This window comes from Nicotiana tabacum, chromosome 9 (genome assembly GCF_000715075.1).
Source record: "Nicotiana tabacum cultivar K326 chromosome 9, ASM71507v2, whole genome shotgun sequence".
Classification (NCBI taxonomy): Eukaryota; Viridiplantae; Streptophyta; class Magnoliopsida; order Solanales; family Solanaceae; genus Nicotiana; species Nicotiana tabacum.
In genome coordinates, this window is record NC_134088.1 from 127819677 (window position 1) to 127845000 (window position 25324).

Here is a 25324-nt window from a genome sequence, read left to right on the forward strand (position 1 = left end):
GTGTGTGCTTTCGCTAAGCTTTTTAATAAACTAGTCTTACGATACGCGCGTTGCGCGTGTATCCCGTCTCAATAAATATATATTTCTAAAAAATTACATAAATATTATATTAACTAATTACACTTGAGTTATAAAATAAATTTAAAAAAAAAAATGTGAGTTTCTAAAAATGATAATTGTTTGATTTGCACGTATATAAATATGAACTATATTTGCTCAAGTACCTAATATGAACTTCATCTTATTCTTGTTGGAACTCAAATTGAAAATACCAAAAATAAAAAGAGAGTTCATATATTAAGTTTAGTTATCATGCGAAGAATTTAATTGGATGGTAATATTCAAATCTAACTAAATTTATTTTTAGATTGAAATAAAATAATTGTCATAAAAAGGTAGAAAATTAATAAAAGGACAGTCAGTGCACTAAACTCCCGTTATACGTGGAATCCAATAAAGGACATGATCACAAGGGTCTATCGTACGCAAACTTAAGGTAGAAAATTAATGCTTATTATTAATTTATTATAAGAATAATTTTTCGTAAACCCTTAGAGTTAATAAAAAGAAATAGTAAAAACAAAATGTATCCTAATTATACTGATTAATTTTTATCTTCCGATAAAGGCCTCACACATTCGAATTTAACTACAACTGAAAGTTTTAGATCTTCCATTCCAATGCAAATTCAGTGTTGTATTACTTATTATTATGAACTATTTATATTTTTGAGCTGGAAATAAAATTCTTTTTTAACTAAGTAAAATGATAAAAAGTTTCAAAAAAAGTAAAAGTGGTAAATTATGAATTTAGATTCCCAAATATTGGCAATATCTGTTGTGATTTTAAGCTTGTGTAGCTTAAAGAGGGTGAATGAGAAATGGAGGGAAAAATGAAATATTTGAGTTTCCCTCTTTGGCAAAGAGACATTGTCCCATATTGGAGGAAGAAAAAGCTTTTGATGGATATATATATAAAATTGCTCTTCTTCCAGCTCTCAAAGAGTTAAGAAGAAGGCAAGCCTCGCGACGTCGTCGCTCGCTCGGGTTCGGATTCAGTCAAAGATTGATTGATTAATCTTTTTAGACAAAATTCCTTTCAATTATTTAATTAATTAATTAATTAACGAAAAATTCAATCCGCTTCAACCCTGTTCCAACAGCTTCGACTTCGGTTGGATTTGGATTTGGTCAAAGATCGATTGATTGATTAATCTTTTTGGACAAAATTTCTTTCAATTATTTAATTAATTAAATAAATAAATAACGAAAAATTCAATCCGGAATAACCCATGACCCGCGACCCGGTCCGGTGAGGCCCGTTTTCTTTTCCGGATTATTTTAAATCCATTTTCCCGTAATATTTCAAATAACCCTGTTCCAACAGCCATGGCTGTTTCTGAAAGGTTGCAAACCTTTTCATAAACAATGCCAGCAACTCTATAAATAGAGTTTGAATCCCAGAATCTTTCCTTACGAAATTTTCTGAGCTTCTTCTTCTTCTTCTTCTGCACAAAAAATTCAGTATATTTTACAGCCTTCGAGTGGCTTGCCAACACTCCGGTGAGTTAAATCGTTCTATCCTGGGAGGATATATTGCAGCGGGCACTTGAGGGGAATAATTTTCTTAAGGACACACTGTGTATTCAGTGGGCTCGATTTATTCCTATACTGTTTTTTCAGAATTTATTTCGTTAAACAAGTATTACTAACTTTCTGATTTGTTTATATATTTCAGAAAGTTTAATTATTCATTACAGCAATACAGATTTATAACAATCTTAAGGAAATTATTTTATTATATTCTGTATTTTATTTGTGGAGATTAAAACCTGTGTGGTTTTTTACTCCTTCTGAATTTTACTATTCTGATTTGAAGATATAAAAAACTTCATCAGAGTATTGAAATTCATAAAACGATTTGAAGAACATAAAAACTTCATCGTTTTCTGTGAAACAGTATATAAAAAACTTCGGTTTTATTTATTATACATACTTTTTTTTTTGTTAATAACAGTATTGTTTACTGTTCTGGTTTTGCCATTAATTGAATTCTTCTGTTGTTTACAGTGAGAAATGGCAATTGATAACGGAAATTCTTCTGCGACTGTTGCGGCAACGACGATAGCCTCATCAAACCGGACTGTTGTTCTACCGGCAGAGAAATCGAAAAAAATTTCCGGAGCCAACTTCAAAGGATGGCAGCAAAGGGTGTTCTTCTGGCTTACCACACTTGGTATGCAGAAAATTACTAGTGAAGAACCTCCAGTGCCTGCTGCGGACATGCCGGACAACGAAAAATTCATGATTGTTGAGGCGTAAAAGCAGGTAGATTTTTTTTTGCAAAGGCTATATCTTAAGCGCTTTAGAGAATGACTTGTACAATGTGTACAGTGCGATGAATACTTCGAAAGAATTATGGGACGCACTTGAGAAGAAGTACAAGACTAAAGATGCATGCTTGAAGAAGTTTGTGGTTACCAAGTTTCTAGATTATAAAATGATAGACAGCAAAAACTGTTGGAACCCAAGTTCAGGAGCTTCAACTTATTTTTCATGACCTTATTGCTAAAGGTATGGTCGTGAATGAAGCATTTCAAGTGTCTGTAATGATTGAAAAATTGCCTCCTTCGTGGAGAGATTTCAAGAACTATCTTAAGCACAATCGCAAAGAAATAAAGTTGGAAGATCTTGTGATTCGTCTCAAGATTGAGGAAGACAACAAAACGGCCAAGAAGAAGTCTTGTGGAAATTCAACGATCATGGGAGCTAATATCGTTGAGGAGACTGCTCCAAAAAGTAAGAAGAGAAAGAGGTCTTCTGGACAGACTAAGGAGCAGAACAAAAAAAAATTCAAGGGCAGCTGCTACAATTGTGAAAAAACCGGTCACAAAGCCCCTGATTGTCGTCTCCCGAAAAGTATAAGAAGAATGGACAAGCCAACATAGTGGAGAATAATGATGACATTGATGATCTATGTGCAATGCTTTCGGAATGCAACCTAGTTGGAAATCTGAAGGAGTGGTGGATTGACTCTGGAGTCACTCGACATGTTTGTACTGTCAAGGAAGCATTTGTGACTTACTCTACTACTGGTCCCGAAGAAGAGCTTTCCATGGGAAATACTGCCACAACCAAGATTGAAAGTTATGGGAAGATATTCCTGAAGATGACTTCCGGCAAGGTGTTAACGCTCAACAACGTTCTTCATGTTTCTACTATTAGGAAGAATTTAGTTTCTACTTCTTTGCTTGTTAATAACGGATTCAAATGTGTATTTGTTTCTGATAAAGCTGTTGTAAGCAAGAATGAAATATATGTTGGAAAGGGCTACCTCACAGAGGGCCTCTTCAAACTAAATGTAATGGTTGTTGACAGTATGAATAAAATTTCAGCTTCTTCTTATTTATTGGAGTCAAATGATTTATGGCATATTCGTTTACGACATGTCAATTACAAAACCTTGCAGAAGTTAATTAGTTTAGAAGTATTGCCTAAATTCGAGTATAATAAATTAAAATGTCAAATATGTGTTGAGTCTAAGTTTGTAAAACATCCTTATAAGTCTATTGAAAGGAATTCAAATCCTTTAGACTTAATTCATACTAACATTTGTGATATGAAGTCGACACCATCACGAGGTGGTAAAAAGTATTTTATTACTTTTATTGACGATTACACTCGATATTGTTATGTTTATTTGCTTAATAGTAAGGATGAAGCAATTGAAGTATTTAAGCAATACAAGAATGAAGTGGAGAATCAATTGAATAAAAAGATCAAAATGATTAGAAGTGATAGGGGTGGAGAATATAAATTTTCGTTTGCAGAAATATGTTCGGAATATGGAATTATCCATCAAACTACTGCACCTTACATACCTCAATCCAATGAAATTGCGGAAAGGAAAAATCGGACATTAAAGAAAATGATGAATTCTTTATTAATAAGTTCCGGATTACCGCAGAGTTTGTGGGGCGAAGCTATCCTTACAGCTAACCGAATACTCAACAGAGTACCCCACAGCAAAACGCAATCTATTCCATATGAAAAATGGAAAGGAAGAAAATCCAACTTGAAATATTTCAAAGTGTGGGGGTGTCTAGCAAAGGTACAAGTTTCTTTACCTAAAAGGGTTAAAATCGAACCAAAAATGGTTGATTGCATTTTCATTAGATATGCTACAAACAGTAAATCATGTCGGTTTTTGGTTCATAAATCTGATATTCCCGAAATTCACATTAATACAGTAATGGAATCAGAGAATGCTGAATTCTTTGAAAGCATCTATCCGTATAATACTGAATGTGAATCGTTAAGTGAAAGACCTAAACGACCTCGGGAAGAACCAAAGGAAAATACTCCAAGTATAGAAGATCCAAAGCGTAGCAAACGTCAAAGAACATCTACTTCCTTTGGACCAGATTTTGTGACATTCTTGCTTGAAAATGAGCCTCAAAACTTTTAAAGCAGTTATGTCATATTCTGATTCAACGTTTTGGAAAGAGGCAGTCAATAGTGAGATTCAATCAATTTTGGAGAACCATACATGGGAATTGGTAGATCTTCCTCCGGGAAATAAGCCTTTAGGTTCGAAATGGATCTTTAAACGGAAAGTGAAAGTTGATGGCACTATTGACAAATATAAGGCAAGACTTGTTGTCAAAGGTTATAGACAAAAGGAAGGCCTTGATTACTTTGACACTTACTCTCGAGTAACGAGGATAATATCTATTAGGGTGTTAGTGGCACTAGCGGCCGTGTATGGTCTTGAAATCCATCAAATGGATGTTAAAACAGCTTTCTTAAATGGAGAATTAGAGGAAGAGATTTACATGGAACAACCTGAGGGGTTGTGGTAACTAATAAAGAAAAAAAAGTGTGCAAACTTGTTAAGTCGCTTTATGGACTTAAACAAGCACCCAAACAATGGCATGCCAAATTTGACCAAACAATGTTGGCAAGTGGGTTTAAAATCAACGAGTGCGAAAAATGTATTTACATTAAAAATACTCCAGGTCATGAAGTCATTGTTTGTTTATATGTTGATGACATGTTGATAATGAGCAAAAACATGGGAGATATATATGCTATTAAGCGCATGTTGGCTAGCAAATTCAATATGAAAGACTTAGGAGTTGCTGATGCGATCTTAGGAATCAGAATTCACAAGACTCCACAAGGTCTAGCATTATCACAGTCTCACTACATTGAAAAGGTACTTGACAAGTTCAAGTATTTGGATTTCAAAATTTCCAAGACTCCAATTGACGTGAGTTATGCACTTCAAAAGAATGAAGGTGAAAGTGACTCACAACTGGATTATGCAAGAGTATTGGGAAGTTTGATGTATATCATGAATTGTACGCGACCAGATATAGCATGTGCTATTAGTAAACTGGGTCGGTTTACAAGTAATCCCAATCACATACATTGGATGGCAATGAAACGAGTTTTGGGGTATCTCAAACATACCCAAAATTACGCTTTGCATTATAACAAATATTCCTATGTGATCGAGGGATATAGTGATGCAAATTGGATCACTGGATCATCTGAAGTTAAATCCACGAGTGGATATGTTTTCACAATTGGGGGTGGAGCAGTGTCTTGGAAATCATCCAAACAAACATGCATCGCCCGTTCTACAATGGAATCTGAATTCATAGCTTTAGATAAGCCGGTGAAGAAGCTGAATGGCTCCGAAATTTCTTGGAAGATATTCCATTTTGGCCCAAACCTTTGGCACCTATTTGTATACATTGTGATAGTCAAGCGGCAATAGGCAGGGCAGGGAGCGTTATGTATAACGAAAAATCTCGTCATATACGACGGAGACACAATACCGTTAGACAACTACTCTCTAGAGGTGTTATCACAATTGACTATGTAAATTCAAGAGATAACATGTCGGATCCACTTACAAAAGGCCTATCTAGAGAGGCAGTTGAAATATCATCAAAGGGAATGGAATTAAGGTCTAGGACAAGTCATCATGGCGGTAACTCTACCTAGCAGACTGGAGATCCCACGAGCTAGGTTCAAAGAGATTAAACAAAGTTATGAATGACGGTTCAACATTGTCAAATAACTCAACCCATTCTCGTGATGAAGACAATGTTCAGAAATCTAGGTAAAGCATTAAGGCTTTTCGGCGATTCAACAAAGCTTAAAGATTTTTTAATGATTTGCTAAGTCTGACAGGATATGACCAGATAGTGTGTCTATAGGATTACATGTTTAAAAATCACCTATGTGAGTGTGAAGTGTAAGCCGTTTAAAGGAGAGTGAAAGTAAAGGCCATTCTCTAAGCACTCATAAAACCAGACGGTGTTCATGGCTGAAACGAACACAATCGTGAGAACCATAGATGGTTAAGGATTGATTGTGTGACTTATATTGTCTAGGTATACAACAAAGCTCGACGGTTCAAAGATATCAAATCTACCGATTTACCGAGTATATCCGATATAAGTTCACTACGGAAAGTTCAAAGGGAAACCTACTTATCTAGATGCAATTAATTCTTGCATGTAAAACACACACGCGTCCTTGCATTCCTTTATTTTTTAGCAACTCCCCATTCATGTGGAGGATTATTGGGATTTTAAGCTTATGTAGCTTAAAAGATGGTGAATGAGAAATGGAGGGGAAAATAAAATATTTGAGTTTCCCTCCTTGGCAAAGGGACATTGTCTCATATTGGAGGAAGAAAAGGCTTTTGATGGGTATATATATAATTGCTCTTTTTCTAGCTCTTAAAGAGTTAAGAAGAAGGCAAACCTCGCGCCGTCGCTCGCTCGCTCGCTCGGCTTCAGTTGGATTTAGATTTGATCAAAGATCGATTGATTGATTAATCTTTTTAGACAAAATTCCTTTCAATTATTTAATTAATTAATTAAATAATTAACGAAAAATTCAATCCGGAATAACCCATGACCCGCGACCTGGTCCGGTCAGGCCCGTTTTCTTTCCCGAGTTATTTTAAATCCATTTTCCCGCAATATTTCAAACAACCCTGTTCCAACAGCCATGGCTGTTTCTGAAAGGTTGCAAACCTTTTTAGAAATAATGCCAGCAACTCTATAAATAGAGTTTGAATCCCAGAATCTTTCCTTATGAAATTTTCTGAGCTTCTTCTTCTTCTTCTGCACAAAAAATCCAGTGTGTTTTACAGACTTCGAGTGGCTCGCCAACACTCCGGTGAGTTAAATCGTTCTATCCTGGGAGGATATATTGCAGCACCTCGGGCACTTGAGGGGAATAATTTCCTTAAGGACACACTGTGTATTCAGTGGGCTCGATTTATTCCTATACTGTTTTTCCAGAATTTATTTCGTTAAACAAGTATTACTAACTTTCTGTTTTATTTATATATTTCAGAAAGTTTAATTGTTTATTACAGCAATACAGATTTATAACAATATCCAATTTAAATTCCTTTTTTTTTTTTAACTTTTAAATTTTTGAAGGATTTTTAACAAAAGAGGTTTACTTTGCTTTGGACAATAACGTTAGTAGTTTTGATTTAGTTAACTTGTTACATGTCGGTTGAAGTCTAAATACGAGGACTTTTACTTAATTCAAATACGGAAAGAATATAATAACTAAAATTTTAGTTGATTTTAAATTCCTAAAAATGGGAAAAATAATAAATGACTATTTTGTCTAGTGTGAAACTAATTTAGAGGGTATAAAAGACGAACGATATTTCGCTAAGGATTTTCGTGCTTTTAATATAGTATAGATTAACAAACAATTAAATACTCGGATTCATTACTAAAATGAATATTAGTGAATATAGTTATTTGTAAGTTGTTACCAAATAATAATAACTATTAAATTATAAGTTGCGTAATCCACAAATACATAGATATTGTTATCAAACAAAATAAAATAAATACAGACCAAACAAAAGTTAAAATACGAAAAAAAATTCGGAAGGAAGGTTCTATCAAATTTACAGCCATGACACGATATTAGTGTTTTTAATTTTTAAAATATTATTAATAAAGAGAGTTTTAGACGATTCAAAGGGTTGTTAATGAATTTTTGATCTACTTACAAAGCTAATTACACATAATTGTACAAGAACTTTAGGATAAGTTCGCGCATAAAGCTAAGTCCAAGTACGTTATACAAGTGTTTCATCCCAATATCAGTCCCAATTTCACCTAACTCCTATTTGGAAAGTGAAAATAATAATAATTAAGATTCATAACAAAAATACTCATCACTTTTTAACATTCTGAATTCTTCCTCCTTTAAATTAAACTCTATATATATTGGAAGTGTTGATATTTTAAATTTTAAAAGCACTCAAGATTTACATCATATGAAATATTTTCTTATTTGAATAATATAACGATGACCATAATTCTTTTTTTTTTGGTCATACTATGACTATAATCCATTTAATATTATTTTTAAAGCTTTTTAATTGTTTACTCAAACAAAATTATCTTCTTCGTGGATTTTTGTATAGTATTTTTAAACAACACTCAATAATCAGAACAAATAACAAAAAATAATTAAAAATATAGAAGAGGCGGAGAGATGGAGGGAGAAAAAAAGTCAACTACATAACTTCGATAGCCAGCAGAAACACCAAGAATCAAAGTCATATTTCTCATTTATTGAGCAAGCTAAATATGATCAACATTTATTATTTTCAGTAACTTATATTTTAAACAAATTTAGTTTTATAATGAAAGCATATTATTACCGACGTAGGTACACGCGCAGAGCGCGTATCATAAGTTGGTTGGGCTTGGTATGGTCTTTGGTTAAATTGTCAAAATTGATCAATTTATTCAACCCTTTTATGTTCCATCCACCCTAGAAGAATTGCATTATTAGGGTTGATCTGTACGAGGGAAAATAATTAATCTCGAAATTAAATTTAAGACATGTTTATCCTAAATTTGATTGAGATAAAATTATGATATAACTAATCTCAGAATTATTAGTTAGTAATATTTTATTATCTCGTGGGAGGATAAGATAACTAATTAAGGGATACCTTGTGACCCCTTGCTATTTCAATAAAAATATTATTGTTACTATAATTATGATTCTTCAAAATATAAGAATTGTGATTTAGAATTTATGTAATTCTTAAATATTAAAATAATAATAAATTGCAAGTGTCTCAACATTTGTGCTCTTAACTTTTTTGTCATTTGGGATGATTAGAATATAAATTAAATATCACAAAATATTATATAGCTTAATATAATATTTATTACTTTTTTACAAAAAATATTATACTCGATTAATAGTAATTAATCAGGCAGGATATGGCGAAACTCCAGATTTCCGAGGACATGACACTTGATAGGAAGATGTGGAGGTCGAGTATTAGGGTTGTAGGTTAGGAGGTAGTTGAGTCGTGCCTTACTTCGTACCACTGTGGGACTAGCCTTGTAGGGTTTTTGTCTAAGATAGCTATTGGCAATGTTGTGGCTTACTATTTCGCTTTTCAGTGCATGTCCTATTTACTAGCTATCGCTTTTGCTTTGCATCTTTCTTCTAGATTTCATGGTGTTCCTATTTTCCTTATGATTGTTGTGGTGATACTAATATTTACTAATATTGTCTCCCTTTGCTTTGCATCTTTCTTCTGGATTTCATGGTATTCATATTTATCCTATAATTGTTGTTGTGATACTAATATTGTTTCCTTTTGTTTTTTTGTCATTTTGTCTTTTTATTTTTTTGAGCCGAGGGTCTTTCGAAAACAGCCTCTCTACTTCTTCGGGGTATGGGTAAGGTCTACGTACACACTATACTCCCCAAACTCATTAGTGAGATTTTACTGGATTGTTGTTGTTGATTAATAGTAATTAATTGATCATATATTATTCAAACTCGTGAGTCGAGACAATATGTTTTGAACCGTAGCTTGGTGGAAAACTAGATAACCACAAAAAAAGAAGAAGAAAAGAAGTAATTTCTTCTTTTATTTTATCAAAAGTAGGAAGATATTTTAATATTTACTTTCCAAGATTACAAATCAGATAGGCCTTATTAAAGTATATCAAAAAATGGAAAAGCCAAATTAGTTTTAAATCAAAATCGTACGAAGACGAAAAAGTTGCTGTGAGAGAGAGGGTTTAGAAGAAAAGCTGGTTTGACAGAACATTGACACTATACATACAAAAAATATAAAATGAAAAAAGAAGGCGACTTTATAACCCAAAGTTTCAAGATTTTCTTAAAGAGAGGCTAAGAGGGGAAGAATTTTCCTTTTTGTATTTAATATTTAGGGAATTTTATTTGGGTTTCTTTTTATAGGAGAAAATCAGAAAGTATTGATTTTTGTTGTTTGTAGGATGATGGTGTCGATGAGATACATAGTAGTATTGTGTTATGTATTTTCAGCTTTTGGATGCGTATTTTCATCGTATAATACGAATACGTTTTTCTACGATCTGAGGTCTCAATGCCCTCTTCGGATCTCCTTTCCACCTCCTTTGCTTTTTGAGGTAATTTAATTTCTTTATCTCTTTCTTTTTTCTGCGGATTTTTTGTTTTTTTGGTTGCAGTACATATCTGGTATTTTTTATATTTAGGTTTTGTTGATTAATTGAAATGGGTTGAATTTTTCAAAAAAATTTGCTGTTTGGTTTTGCTAAAGATTTCATTTTTTTGAAGTGGTTTGCTTATTTTGGTGATTATTAGGGGTTTGAAGTTGTTATAGGATTTGTGAGAATCTTTGCTGGGGTTTTTTCCCCTTGATTAATTGGGTTTATTTTGTCAATAGCTAATCATGGTTTGATTATGACTTGTGATTAAGTGATTTTTCATTGAGTTGCTTCTGTTTTTGTTGATTTCATTATATTTGCTTTAAAAGATTGAATTTTTAAAGTTAATTTGGGGTTTGAGATTATCTTATGATTCAGTAGATAAGGTATTGGGGAAAATACTGCAGCTTATATCTGCAGATTTTTCAAGTCATGGTAATGTGGAGATACTTGTATTCAGATGTGCTGTCACTTTTTTGTTCGAGGGCAGTTTTATAACTCTCTTGTTGCATCATAGCTCATTTTAAGTACTTTCAATAGCTAATCATGGTTTAGTTTTGCTTACTCATGGAGTTGCAGCTGATTGTTTAGGAGCATCTTTTGAAAAATATGAATTTGGTAATGTATATTGCTGTAGACGTTGAAAAGATTACTTAAGTCACCGGTGATATGGAAATTCTATCATTAAGTATTGAACATTCCTGTTTCAGGGTCCTGTTTGTAACTCCTTGTTGCAGCATAGCTGATCATTTGAGCATAGTTTAGATGGAAAAACTAAAGATTTTCTTTGAATTAAGAAATTACAATAGAACGATTTTTTTTATTGAGGATTGGAGAAACAGATCAAAGTAATCTGGAGTATTAAGTTGTATTGGTAGTCCCCCCAAACATGTTTTGACTGAGGTGTAGTTGTTATTGTTGTTGTTGATAGCCTCCCCATCATTGCAGAGGCGCCCATGGGTAGGATACTGTTTGATGGAATGACATTTACTTTGTTTTTGAAGATATGTTTGGAAATTGTATTTCATGTCTCGAGAGTAGACAGTGAAGTGTAAATAGTGCGTTTAGAAATATTGGTTTTTGGATATTTTATCATGAATATATGTATTAGATAAAAAAGATGTGTAAGTGATATCAGCAGCCTCCCCTCCTCCCCTGGAGAAGCCTGTGAGTTGGAAAAGCTCAATGTCATGTGATTAATTTTGTTTTGAAACTTTGCCAAGTGTTGCAAAGTGTATTCTATTGTTTCGAGAGTAGACAATGAAGTGTGCATAGAGAGGAAAACTTGTGTTCGAAGAGTGTTAGGTGAACTGGTCAGCTTCTGTTGCATTTATAAATTGTTTTTTGTGGACGGGACAATTTTAGGGTGAACTGGTCAGCTTCTGTAATGTCCTTTAGGATGAGTGCTCATATGGACATCCGCTACTAATGATTATTTTCTTTTATCAGCAAACATCCGCTGATAATGATTTGACTGATTGTGAAACATCAATCATGGCATTTTATCTTGGCTGCAATCAGAATGTGGCGTTATTTCCACTCTAGGTGAACATTAGAATGTTTTTCAACAGTATTAGGGAAGGGGGAATCCACAAGAATAAGTTTCTATTTAACCTCCTCTGGCTCCATGCTTCTCTTGTCCTAGTAAATCCACACTTGCTATGCAAGTTAAAGCAAGGCACTTATATTACAACTTCCTGGTTCCTACAAGCTAAAGATGGCAAGAGCTTGGTTTGAAGGGTGACAATGGCATGTATATGAGCCGAAATAGAATTAGGAAAAGAACCGGCTTTCAGGTTATCAGGTAAGTGAATGAAGAAGTGGTCATCAAGTGCTTAATGAACGGAGTAGTTGGTAGTCAAGCTCTATTATGCTGAATGGATGTTTACCTAACTTGCGGTTGGGGCTTCAAATGGTTTTGTAATGTTGGGATCATCTTTGAAAAATAGATTATTCAACTTATAATGTGGGTTCTCTAGATGATGATGTACCAAATAAATGTCCATCAGTGTGCGATTGTTTGTGTCTCAGCAATATACATCACTTTGGTTCTGGGAATGCTCCTTTTTGGGGGGCTTGTTATGTGTTGAATGCAACAGGCTTATTCTCTCTTTGATGTGAAAGCTTTTTTATTCGTAAGTTGTTTTCAAAATTTAGCTTCTACCTCCATAGCCGGTCTTTTAATTCCTCCTGGATACTTGTAAGGAATGTTTATTCTTTTCTTACATTAATTCATCTCCAGCCTGAAGTGTGTGCAACCTTGTTATGCAGTTTGTGCTGAATGGATGGATCTCATTTAGATCTCCTTTTACAGTTTTCCAAAGTTTACATTTGTTATAATATCATTTTCTTTCCATTTGTTCCTTGGGGCAAGAGAGCTAGGTTGTGTTTTCTTTTCTTTTTCTTTTATGGTGTAGGAGAGGGAATTGTGGACCTAATTTCTCATAAATAACTTTATAATTCTTCACGTAAACTACGTTCTTCTATTTTTTATGGCATGCATCTTAATATAGTTATTTTTCTTTTTATCCTGATTTTTGTGCCTTTATTCAATCTCCTCACAAAAGACGGATGGAGAATCACTTGACAAGGCTCTAGGGTCCAGTCAGAAAGATGATGTTACTGCTATTTTGTTCTACGCCTCGTGGTGTCCTTTCTCTACAGATGTTAAATCAAAGTTTGGTGCTCTGAGTTCCATGTTCCCGCGAATCAGACATGTGATGGTTGAGCAATCAAAAGCCATGCCTAGGTGGGTTCAATTTTTGCTACATTATATCTTTTCTGAGTATGTTAAAGCCGTGCCATCTCTATTAGCATTTTGCTCCACCATTAGAACTTGTGCAATACAGCAGTAACTGCTCACAAGGTGCCATTAAAATTTATGAAAACTGCTGATCCCCGACTCCCCTTTATGCCCCTTTTAAGAATACTTAATCAGTGCTGGATATTAAATAATTAAATAGTTGAAAAAGTGCTGAAAGCATGCCATCTATGACTGATACTGGCAGTCCAAAGAGTCTAAACCGGTAAAATTTCCACATATAAGGCCGTATACACACTAGTCACCTCGTGTACGCATCTTTCACGTAATTCAAATAGTACAATCAAACTAATCCCTACGGGGTAGTTACCCCACACAAAGAGCTCCAATAGCATATATTTAAGTTGTTGCAGTTAAAAAGCTCGTAGTTGGACTTTGGTATGGGCCGGCCGGTCCGCCCTAGGTGTGCACCGGTCGTCCGTACCTGGGATGTCGTCCCAACTCTACCTTTTTGTTTTCAGGATGTGGATGTACTGCATGGAAATTTGTCTAGGGAAAAGTATGAGATTGAAACTGTCAGATAAATATACCTTATCAAAAAAGTAAATATCAGATGAATATTTCCTCGTAGTGACAGAAGCCTTTTTGAGTCCTTACCTACAAATGCTTTCAATTAAATAAGTACTATTATGTGCATCAATAATAAGGCATATGTGCTACATCATACAGTTTCCCCAATAAAAGGAAAATTGATAAAAGTATTTAGCATTTTCCTCTCTCCCAAGCTTCTCTGCTCTCTTTCACCTGTTTCTCACAATTCTAATCATGTGTCTTGCCTCTCACCTGCAGTGTCTTCTCCAGATATGGAGTTCACAGTTTTCCAGCAATACTGATTGTGAATCAGACAATGAGAGTGCGGTATCATGGCCGGAAAGATCTTCAGTCTCTTGTGAACTTCTACAAGAGGACTACAGGTGACCTTTCCAATTGCTTGCCTATATTCTCTTTTTGCCTGCTCTTGGGTGGCATAATAGTAAGAGTTCATCCTTACTGTTTGGAGGAGTGAGCATTTTTCATCTTTTCCAAAACACTAGCCAAGCCTAAAATTAGGTCATTGCGCTTTGATTAATGTGGTGGAATGGTTTTAGCTTTTCAATTTCATTACATTTGGTTTTCAGCCCGGTGCCATTTTTTTAAGGAAAAGATGGAGCGGATCGGCCCCAAAAAACTGAATTCTGATTTTAAAATGTTTTACACTTAGCCTTTGCTCATAGCTTAAGCCAATTAATATTTGCAATGTGTGAGGATTTTTCTTAACTTGTTACTTGTGTTTGGTTAACTACTTTACTGACTTGGGGTTCTTTGTTTTAAGTGGCATACCTAAACCCTGTATGCACACACTATATCTATATACATAAAAGTTTCTAGCCTTTCGATAAAGCCCCTCTCTCTACTGAATATAGTTGTTTCAGGCCGAACAATAACAAGAGGTTCGGATCCAGCTGAAAAACGGAATGGAATACTCTAAAATGCATCCTACCTTACCTTATTATTAGAGAAAGGGGAAAGGGCTTTTTCTATTTTGGCAAGCCAGGGTTCTCCCCTATAACTTTTCCTCACTTTGGCACTTTTGGCAAAATTGAATGTTGAAGCAAAGAAAAGCTAAAATCGGTAACCCCAGTATATTCTTCAATTTAAGGTCCATACAATTATATTGAAGCACAACCCCGCCCTACTTGACATTTAGATTTGATCCCAAGCTGAAGATCCCACAACTAAAAACTTAACTAGAATCTGAATAGTAGTGGGCTTTACATTCTTATTTCCCTTTTCTGTTTCATTTTACTTTTGCATTTTTTTCAAAATTAACATGACCATGTGATATATAGTTAGGTAAAAGTAATCAAGTGGCTGTAGCTTGTAGGCATCTGGAGGATCAACATTTAAGATACTGGAGAACTAGATGAGCTAAACATTAGCTGCTAAGCTGACTGTAGATTAGCAAAAGGCATGCCTGCAATTATTTGTCGCATGTTTGCATAACAGAAAGAACAAGAATTAAGTTAGGATGAAATAAGTCAGCAAAGACCAAGTATATATCCACATCCCAATCAAACTGATGCATAGAAGTGAGATTTGGTATCCTTGGGAGTTTCACAGATGGACATTCCTTAATATGAGACTGCTGAAATGCCAAGAAAATTCGCTGTAGCTTGTCGAATGAACACCAGTAAGGGCCCACCTGCCCCCAAAAATGACTGCTTTATTTAGTAAAGTCTAAAATTTGAAGTGCTAATTTGGCATATATACAGGGTTTAACCATGCATCCACATGCTATATAAGTAATAGAAATACTTATTTTTATGGAATGCAACAAATCAGTGCTTTACACTTTCTCATTTTCAACTTAATGGTATAGAATTCACACATTTATGCTTGTTTTCAGGGCTTGATCCTGTGATAGAAGTGAAGAAACATCAAATTACTTATAAGACAGATGGTCACAAAGCTTTTCAGCAATGGAAAGGGTCCTCTTTAAGGGAATTGCTCTTGAGTGAACCTTACCTTGTACTGTCGGTTGCATTCCTATTGTTTAGGGCGTCCCTTTATTTCTTTCCTGGGTTGGTAGCTCATGTAGTAGCATTGTGGGTTGCATATATTCCTCATCTAAACATGGGAATCTTTGGAGAGTCAAGGCAGCTTTTGGGGCGCGTTTTCCACGTGATTGACCTCAAGAGGGCTTGGAGCAAGCTAAAGCTGAGCAAAACAAGAAACTTTCATAAAGGTGCTAGGAATGCTCGAGTTTGGCTTCGTCTTTGGCATCTGTTTCGCTGGGAGAGACGTCAACAGCAAGAGTGTCCTCCTCAGGAGACTCGTAAGCCACTACTCGTTGTCTCTTGCATCGGATTATCACTAAAGCCGAGAAGTTAGATCTCAGAATCTGGCTTCTACAGCAAGTAGAGTGGTTTTCTTCATTCCCTTTTATTTCTTCCCCTTTGGGTTAGTTGCTACGGCCCCATGTTGTATCTTATCTTTTTCAGAAAGTTTTCAAATACGCAGGTAACCCAAGCTCTTGTGCTTTAGAGTTTAGATGGAAACATGACAACAATCTTGTAAATTTTGAGAACAGAGGGTTTCTATGTATATTATTACATGATGAAAGAGGGAGACTTGTAACAGTGCATGAATTTGTCTGTGATGGTATATTGTCATTTGTCTGTGCATGAATTAGAGTTTAGATGGAAACATGACAACAATCTTACTTAAGCTTGGATGTTTCTTTGAGCTTGAATGCCAGGGTAAACATTTGTTATCAATATCTTGTGTTTATTGTTTACTTTTGTGGTTGTCATCAGAAATAAGAAATGAAATTCATACCATACAAAGTAAGAAAAGTAACATACATGGATATCCCAACTAATAGTTCAAGTGATGTAAATCTTGACCTATTTCTTAAACGAACAAACTCACTCGAATAAAGATAAAAAAGGCATTGATAGATAAATATGTATACTTAGTATAATCTAGGGATAAAGGTCCAAACCAACCAACCAAGTTTTGAAGCTGCATTTTGATGATGATGAAGAATTATTGAGGGATGGATTAATCATATGTTTAGGCCTTTTCTCTTTGCCATTATTTACTCCCCCATGTGCACCCCAAATGAAATATAGATAGACATCCATCATGTTTAATCAAAGATATTAGCATATTGATTAGGAGGAGTATCTTCTCTTTTGTAGCCATGTGGTGGTTTGAATTAGTGGATTCTAGCTTCAAACATTTTGCCTAAAACCAAAAATTCTAGGGCTTTTTAATTTTAGCAGTGATCCTTGACATTTTTGTGATGGCTCCAAAAGTTCCTACTTTTGGTTTAAGTGAATTATATTCACACATGGAAACCAAAACAAGCAAATCTAGCAACATAAAGAGGAGATCATCCCATTAATTTATTTCTAAAGAAATAGGAAAGTTAATACATTAAGGTAAATCTTTATCAAATGAGATTTTGTGGCAGCAGCTCATAGGAAAAAAGATTTAAATATAAAGTATCAGAACACCTAGCTAGCAGCCTTATTCAATGGTGGACCCAAGATTTTTAGGTCATGGATACTCATTTTGGAGTTGCTACTAATCACAAAAGAATGTTCAGTCAAGTTACTTGTATGTTAATGCTAGTTTCCTAAACAGTGGCGAAGCTAGGAATTTTTCAAGGTTATTTAAATTTGGAAGAAGTGAAAAAAATTTCCGACAAATGGTGTTCAATATGTGTTATATATATCTAAAACGTAATATTTTACCTATATACACAATACAATTTTTTCGACTTGTGATCATGTGGCTTCGCCACTGGTTACAGGGTTTGGTTAAAAATAGTAAGTGCCCGAGCACATAAGAGTCTCTTAGATTTGAACGCAAAAAACCTTCTACCTACGAGCGATTATATTTTTTTACTGTATTTCTCATTACTCATGTCAGCATTCTCATGTAAGTCCATCATTGGCCAAATTTGGTAGCTATAAATTTATGAGATGAGTTGTCCATATTTTGCACAATTTGGTGGCCTTTCATTGAAACTTTCAATAAAGAGCACAACTTGTTAGTTCACATATACAACTCAAGAGTCACCATCAATTGATGCCCAAAGAATTCTCTTCAATGGCTCCTACTCAACAAAAAATATCACTTAATTTATATGGCATCTATTCAATCTCACTTCTGCTTCTTCTATTCCTAAATTTACTTGACCATTCAAATAATTAGAAATTTGAACTTCGCCACCCCTTTTGTCCCATTTTACACTTCTCTCAAGTAATTACCTAATCACTGGACATTGTAGGGCTTCATTTTTTTTTCCTTCAAATATATTACGTGGATAAGGATTTGTTTTCATGTAAGGCTACCACTTTAAACGAATTTAGAAATCTCTAGCTGCTTTTTTTTGTTTTTTATTTTTATAATTGGGGTGTTCGTGCAAACTCAGCTCAATCTAGCTCTTTTTCCTTTTCACCCCTCTCTGTTTATACAACTAATGATTCCTTACATGTAAAACGAGTAGTTATCCCTTTGTTCACTTTTACTTGTCCAGTATTCTAAAAATAAATTTTTATTTTTACTTGTCACTTTTAGCATATCAAGATTAGATAATTTCCTTTTTTCTGTTATACCACAACATTAATTCTAAAAATATGCATCAATTAATGTGTATCATGATAAATTATGCATTTTATTTATTATTTATTAAGAGGCGTAAAAAGTCAAAACATCACAAATAAAAGCAAGCTGAGTATTAACTTGCATGCTGCTCATGTGGTCTTTCTTGAAATTCTTAGATGATCGTAACCTTATGAGGTTTGAAAATGCATATGTTTGGAGACTTGAAATTCACATTTCTCAGAATAATCATTATTGTACATTCCACTGCAACAGCAATTAGTGGAATCACTCTCAACTTGTTACTTTAATAAAGAACTTCACCTTACAAAAGGCTCCAAAGGTAGTTCAACTAGTTAGGCCTTTAATTTAAAGTAAATTTATAGGTTTGGAGTTCTTTCTAGAATGAATAACAAAAGAGGTTTAAAAAGTATATATCGTCCAACATATGATGCTTATAAAGATTCTTTTTCGTCAATTTATTTTTCTCAATTTACTTTGAATTGATTAGAATGTGCCTTTGCTTTCTTGAGATTTTTGCAATTCGGTACACTTTTAAGGAAACTAAGCATATTAAAGAAGTATTTACCTTCCAAATTAGCTTCAAATATACTAGGGGGAAAAACATCATACTATAATTTTAAGGTAAAGATGTCGTTTGATCACTTTTGCAACATATAATTATCTCTACCATATTAAATGAACGAATCTTAAAATAGTGTCATCTTTAAAAGCTAAATAATTAAAGAAATGAAATTATGAAGCCAAACACTAGAGTCAAGATCTCTTATCAATAGTAATAACCTAAAAACTCACTAAAATTTCAAATATATTACACAAAAATACATGAAACTAACAAAATACAATCAAAGAGTCACTCCAAAACAAAACAAAACAAAATAATGAAATTACGAAACGACCCTCATGATTTAATCAAGAATACATGGAGCTAAATTAGAAGAGAAGAGCAAAAGCAAGAGCAACAAACGAAGCGAAGAAGGTGGGGACGAAGATGGTGGCATCGGAAGCCGGAGCAGGTGCCGGAGAATCAGCGGCGGCGACGCCCTTCACGGCGGAGATAGCCATCATCATGATGACGACAGCAACAACAAACATCTTCATTTTAATGCCCTCCATTTTCTTGTAGAAATTTGGGAATGTGAGAAAAAGAGAGACTCTGAAATTCCTATTTGAGAGCAAAATGCTGAAAGGCAAATGCAAAGAGGAACTGCAGAGATTCTACTGAAGGAAGATTATGGGCTAATATGGTGTTTATATATAGCTGCTGTGTGGTGTAGGAAAGCGAAGAAGAATTACGGACAGGTTGAAAGTGCGATACCACATGTGAAAGTATTTTAATTATGTTGGACATTTCAAGTCTTTAATTAGTGATTGACAAGACTTATTTTCTCCTTACTTATAAGTATCTAAATCCAAAATAACTTATTGATAAATGAAATAATCTCTGTTCATATTTCAAAATGTTAAAGCAAAACTTTACTAAATTTTTTGAATGTTTTAAGCAGTAAATTTTACTTATATTTGATAATAATATTTATTTGAATGAACGATATATTGAACTAAAGGAAAAAGCATATGAATAGATTGATTTTACAAAGAATATTGGTTTTTTAACAAAAGAAAGAGGGTTATAATAGGTTTGTACTGGAATGGAACACATAGGAATATAGTAAAATTATAAATAAAAAAATGCATATAGCTGAGCTCAACTACTGTTGAAGTGAAGCATCATTTATGAATTAATATTAGAAATTGAAGCTAGAATTTGGTGTTTCTCTATTGGAAAATTTTGTTACCATTTATTGGTTCCAATTTCCAAATGAAGCGAACAAAACTTGAACTATATTAAATTTTATCTCTGAGTATCTAATACTAACATTGTTCACACCCTTCTAACAGCTCATACTTTATTTTATTTAGAAGTTAAAGTTTAGTTAATTAATTAGTGTAGTACTTAAATTGTGACAGCAAATAAAGGAAGGGCTGCCCGCTGCCCGAAATTTGACAGAGTGTAACATGGAGTGGTTTATAAAGTACATCTCTTATTAAAATACTGGCGGGTCACCACCTCAAAGCTGTCTTCTTAACCACTGTTTTGTTTTTCTTGGAATTTTCACTAGTATAAACTTTTCAAAAGTTTATTAGCGAAAGGGATAGTGGTCACCTTGTGCTAAATTTACTATTAGTGATTTCTTTTTCTCCTTTTTCTTTAATATTGTGAAAATGCTACATGAAATTATTTGCAAGCATAAATTAAATGATACTTTAATTTTTTGGTTAATTTAATTATTATATATAGAAATGATATATTGTCAATGATTGATCTGCTAGGTAAATGACGGACAAGGAAACTACTGTTAACCTATCTTAGAAAAAATAATAAAGGAAAATATATGAATATATAGGCGAAGCGAAAGTGCAATAAATATTCCGGGAATAGTAAAGGAGTACGAGAATAACATAGCTTATGAATTACGTAAAAGGGAAGGGAATTGACTGTTTATACGCAGTTTCTTGAATACTATGCATTCATTGAGTTAGTGTAAAAAGGCAAATCAAAGTAGGTGTAAGTTGGTATTTTTTGACGTTTGAATTCTTGTAATATTCGGCATCTCTGATAAAAAGTAATGTGAGCAGTTCATGCGCATGCCACATGATTATTAAACAAAGAAAATAAGTTGAACATAAAATATGAAAATTTGATTAACAACGGTGGAGCTAAGATTTCAAACTTATGAGTTCGGGATTCTAATCATTTGAAGTTATTGAGTTCTAAATTAATAGTTTATACATATTCAATAAAATTTTAAAGACAAATATAGAGTTCGAATTAAAATTAGTGGGTTCGGCCGAACCCGCTCCCGACGCTCTAGCTCCGCCCAGGTGATTAACAAGTTTAATATAATTTCCACTTCATTTACAGTATTGACTAACAGTTTATAGTAAGAAATTAATTTGAGGTGAACAATGTAATAAGTGATTTGATTGTCTTGCACATAACAAAATTAATTCGTGACAATAAACTTGTATTAACATCTTAATCACACAAAAGTAGTTAGTGTTGAGAATTAGTTATAGCTTTGACGATTTTCACTGGATTGTCTCTAGTGACAACAATTCTTTTTCATAATTTGCTTCTAGAAAAAACCTCTAATTCCATCAATAATAAAATAATTGTCAAATAATTATTCTTGAAGACTAGCCAAAGAGATATTGTTACTTGGTCGTTTTCTATCTGATGGTTGCTTTGAATATTAACCAAAATGCTGTGAGAGGTATAACGCAGAAAAGTCATAATGTCTCATCGCGCAAGACTTTCAAAGCAAACCTAAAATCGTTGGACTGTAACATCATATCATATTACTAAATGAAAATTGGAGTAGTAATTGTATACGGGTAGAACCGATCTCGATACTTGATCGAGCATTTGGAACTATAGATCAGGCTCGGTTCATCTGTAAGAGATCGAAGTTATAGATGAAGTCAAGCTCAATATCGAGGTTCGAAATTCGACAAGACTATCAGATTTGCCCTCGAGTTTACCAAAGCACGACCTATCCTACTTCTAACGGCCTCGAAGAAGAGCTTTGCCAACTCATCCGATAAGGATCCGTGATTCTCACCATTAACTAACCATTATAGCGGAAATTACGGGATTAAGTCAAAAAGGGAGCTAACAGTCTACATAATTTCATATAAAATAATGTCTTAAAAGCCTAATCTCCCTAAATATATATAGGGGACTGAGTAATATAGAGGGACACATTGTAACATACTCCAGAGAGCAAGATACTATTTTTTCCAGCTTTGTTCATATCATTTCTGGCTTCAATAATATCACATTTAAATTCGAAGGAAGTTAATCCTACGAGGCTCAAGTTGTTCAATTTGCATGGTTTGTATTTGTATTTCTACTTATTCTTCCATATTAGATCTGATTTCTCACTTTGTATCGAATTAGATCACATATCTTTAATCGCTTATAAATTCAATTGTTATCCGATTTCGGGGGTAAACAGTTTGGCGCCCACCGTGGGGCTAAAGGATAATAATGGTTATTTGATACAAATCTCTATAACGCACACTGCTTTACACTTGCTCTTTGAAGTGTCTTTGATTTCAGGCTAAAAATGACAAACTCTCAATTATCACCTCTACATATCGACAACGAATCAAGTTATCAAGGTGAGAATAACAACACGATGCCCTGTAATACAGGGCCACCCGTTGATGTCGTTGGAATTCGGACCGCAAAACCGATTGATGTAAATTCGCATGTGGCCATCGAAGCAAACTTGTCTACCGACCCTGAAAATAGCGTCCGCGGTGGAGCCCGATCGGCTACTCGAAACACACAAAACGTTGAAGAAGACGGGATCAACCTACGCATGATCTTCAAAATACTGCAAGCTCAACAAGTGGCGATAGCTCATTTGCAGAGCCAAATCCAAGCACCGAGCAGGGTTGAACCCGATCCATCGCAAGAAGTCACTCGCAGAACGGAACCAGCTGTGATAAGATCGAATGAACGAGAGTCGAGGACTAATCCCGCAATTATAAAAATGCTTGAGGAGCTGACAAAGCGGGTAGAATCAGGAAAAAAGAAGATCGAAGCGAACGATAAAAAGGTCGAAACATATAATTCCAGGGAATCCCAGGAGCGCCCCCGATGTTGAAGGGACTGGATGCCAGGAAGTTCGTGCAAAAACCTTTTCTTCCAAGCGCGGCCCCAAAATCGATCCCCAAAAAATTTCGTATGTCCGAAATATCTAAGTACAATGGAACGACCAATCCAAACGAGCATGTGACCTCTTATACATGTGCCATCAAAGGAAACAACTTGGAAGACGACGAAATTGAGTGTGTTTTGTTAAAAATATTTGGGGAGACCCTATCGAAGGGAGCCATGATATGGTATCACAAGTTACCTCTTAATTTTATTGACTCATTTGCTATGCTTGCAAACTCTTTCGTAAAAGTACATGCAGGTGCCATTAAGGTCGAAACCAGGAAATCACATCTTTTTAAAGTCAAACAGAAGGAGAACGAGATGCTCAGGGAGTTCGTGTCCCTTTTTCAAATGGAATGAATGGATCTGTCGCTGGTCGCTGATGATTGGGTTATTCACGCTTTCAGTCAGGGACTCAATATTCGAAGCTCGGTGGCTTCGCTGCAATTAAAACAAAACCTCATAAAATACCATGTTGTTACTTGGGCCGATGTACACAATCGGTATCAATCGAAAATCAGAGTCGAAGATGATCAACTTAGGGCACCTTCGGAGTCTATATATCCCGTTAGGACTCACGATAGAGCCAAGAGGGACATCGATCGTGAACCAGGATCAAACATGGATCGATATCGGCCCTATAATGGAGAGCGGAGGAACAGTGGGTCAGGGTAGAACCCATAAGAAACGAAAGAAGAAATGACTAAGGTCAAAACAACCGGGGGCTAATGACCAAAAACGGTTTTGACAGGCCCACGGGCCTAAAGAAGCACTGAGGCTTTAATATTGACGCAGCTACCATCGTATCAGCCATCGGGCAAATCAAGGATACCAAATGGCCTCGACCTCTACAATCTGATCCAGCTCAAAGAGATCCCAACCAGGTATGCAAGTATCATGGAATTCACGGTCATAGAACAGAAGACTGTCGACAACTGGGAGAAGAAGTAGCCCGAGTATTCAATAACCGGCACCTTCGAGAGTTCTTGAGCGACCGAGCTAAGAATTATTTCAGGAACAGGGATTCTAACAGATAGACGAAATAAGAGCATATCAAACCTCAACACGTAATTAATATGATCATCGGTGGAGTCGATATCCCAAAGGAGCCAATGTTGAAACATACCAGAATCTCTATCACCATGGATAAACGAACTCGAGATTACATACCGGAATGAGTCTTATCTTCCAGTGACGAGGATGCAAAAGGGGTCGTACAACCTTACAATGATGCGTTGGCAATATCTATACTCGTAAACAATAATAGAATTAAACGTATGTTAATTGATCTAGGTAGCTCGGCCAACATTATTCGGTCGAAGGTCGTAAAACAACTTGGTCTACCAGACAGGATCGTGCCAGCAGTCCGAATCCTAAACGGGTTCAACATGGCATATGAAACTACCAAAGGAGAGATAACGTTACCGGTCAATACCGCCGAAATCGTACGAGAGGCCAAGTTTTATGTAATCTAAGGGACATGAGGTACAACGCCCTTCTCGGAAGGCCATGAGTCCATCACATGAGGACAGTACCCTTAACTCTTCACCAAGTGCTAAAATTCCCAGTCCCAGGGGGGATCAAGACAATCTACGGGGAACAACTGGCAGCAAAAGAGATGTTTGCCATCGAAGAAGTGATTCCGATATCAATGCTCATAACACCAAAGGAACCGAATTCTGGCGCCAACCCAAAGGCCAAATAGCAATTACCGATTCCGGTCACGATCCAATCAGATAAGTAAAAGACTTACGAAGACGATGATTACGGGGTTCCCCGATCTTTTATAATCCTTGATGACTCCGACGCAATGAAATCGACGGTCGAAGAGTTAGAACAGGTTGTATTAATCAAGCATTTGCCCGATCGAAAGGTATACCTGGGCACGGGACTAACTACTGAGCTCAGGAAAAAATTTATTTAATTTCTTATAGTTAACATAGATTGTTTTGCTTGGTCCCATCTTGATATGACATGGATCCCACCAGAAATAACCACTCACAAACTAAGCATGGACCCAAAAATTAATCCGGTCAAGCAGAAGAGGAGGCCCCAGTCCGAGGTAAAACATGCTTTCATCAAGGACGAGGTATCTAAACTCCTAAAAATAGGGTTAATTCGAGAGATTAAATAC

The 25324-nt window shown here is 35.0% G+C and overlaps 1 pseudogene; it reads left to right on the forward strand.

Annotated features, from left to right (window-relative positions):
- Positions 1-10051: 10051 nt before the first annotated feature.
- LOC107815850 (5'-adenylylsulfate reductase-like 5) lies at positions 10052-16470 on the forward strand (annotated as a pseudogene).
- The last annotated feature ends 8854 nt before the right edge of the window (positions 16471-25324 follow it).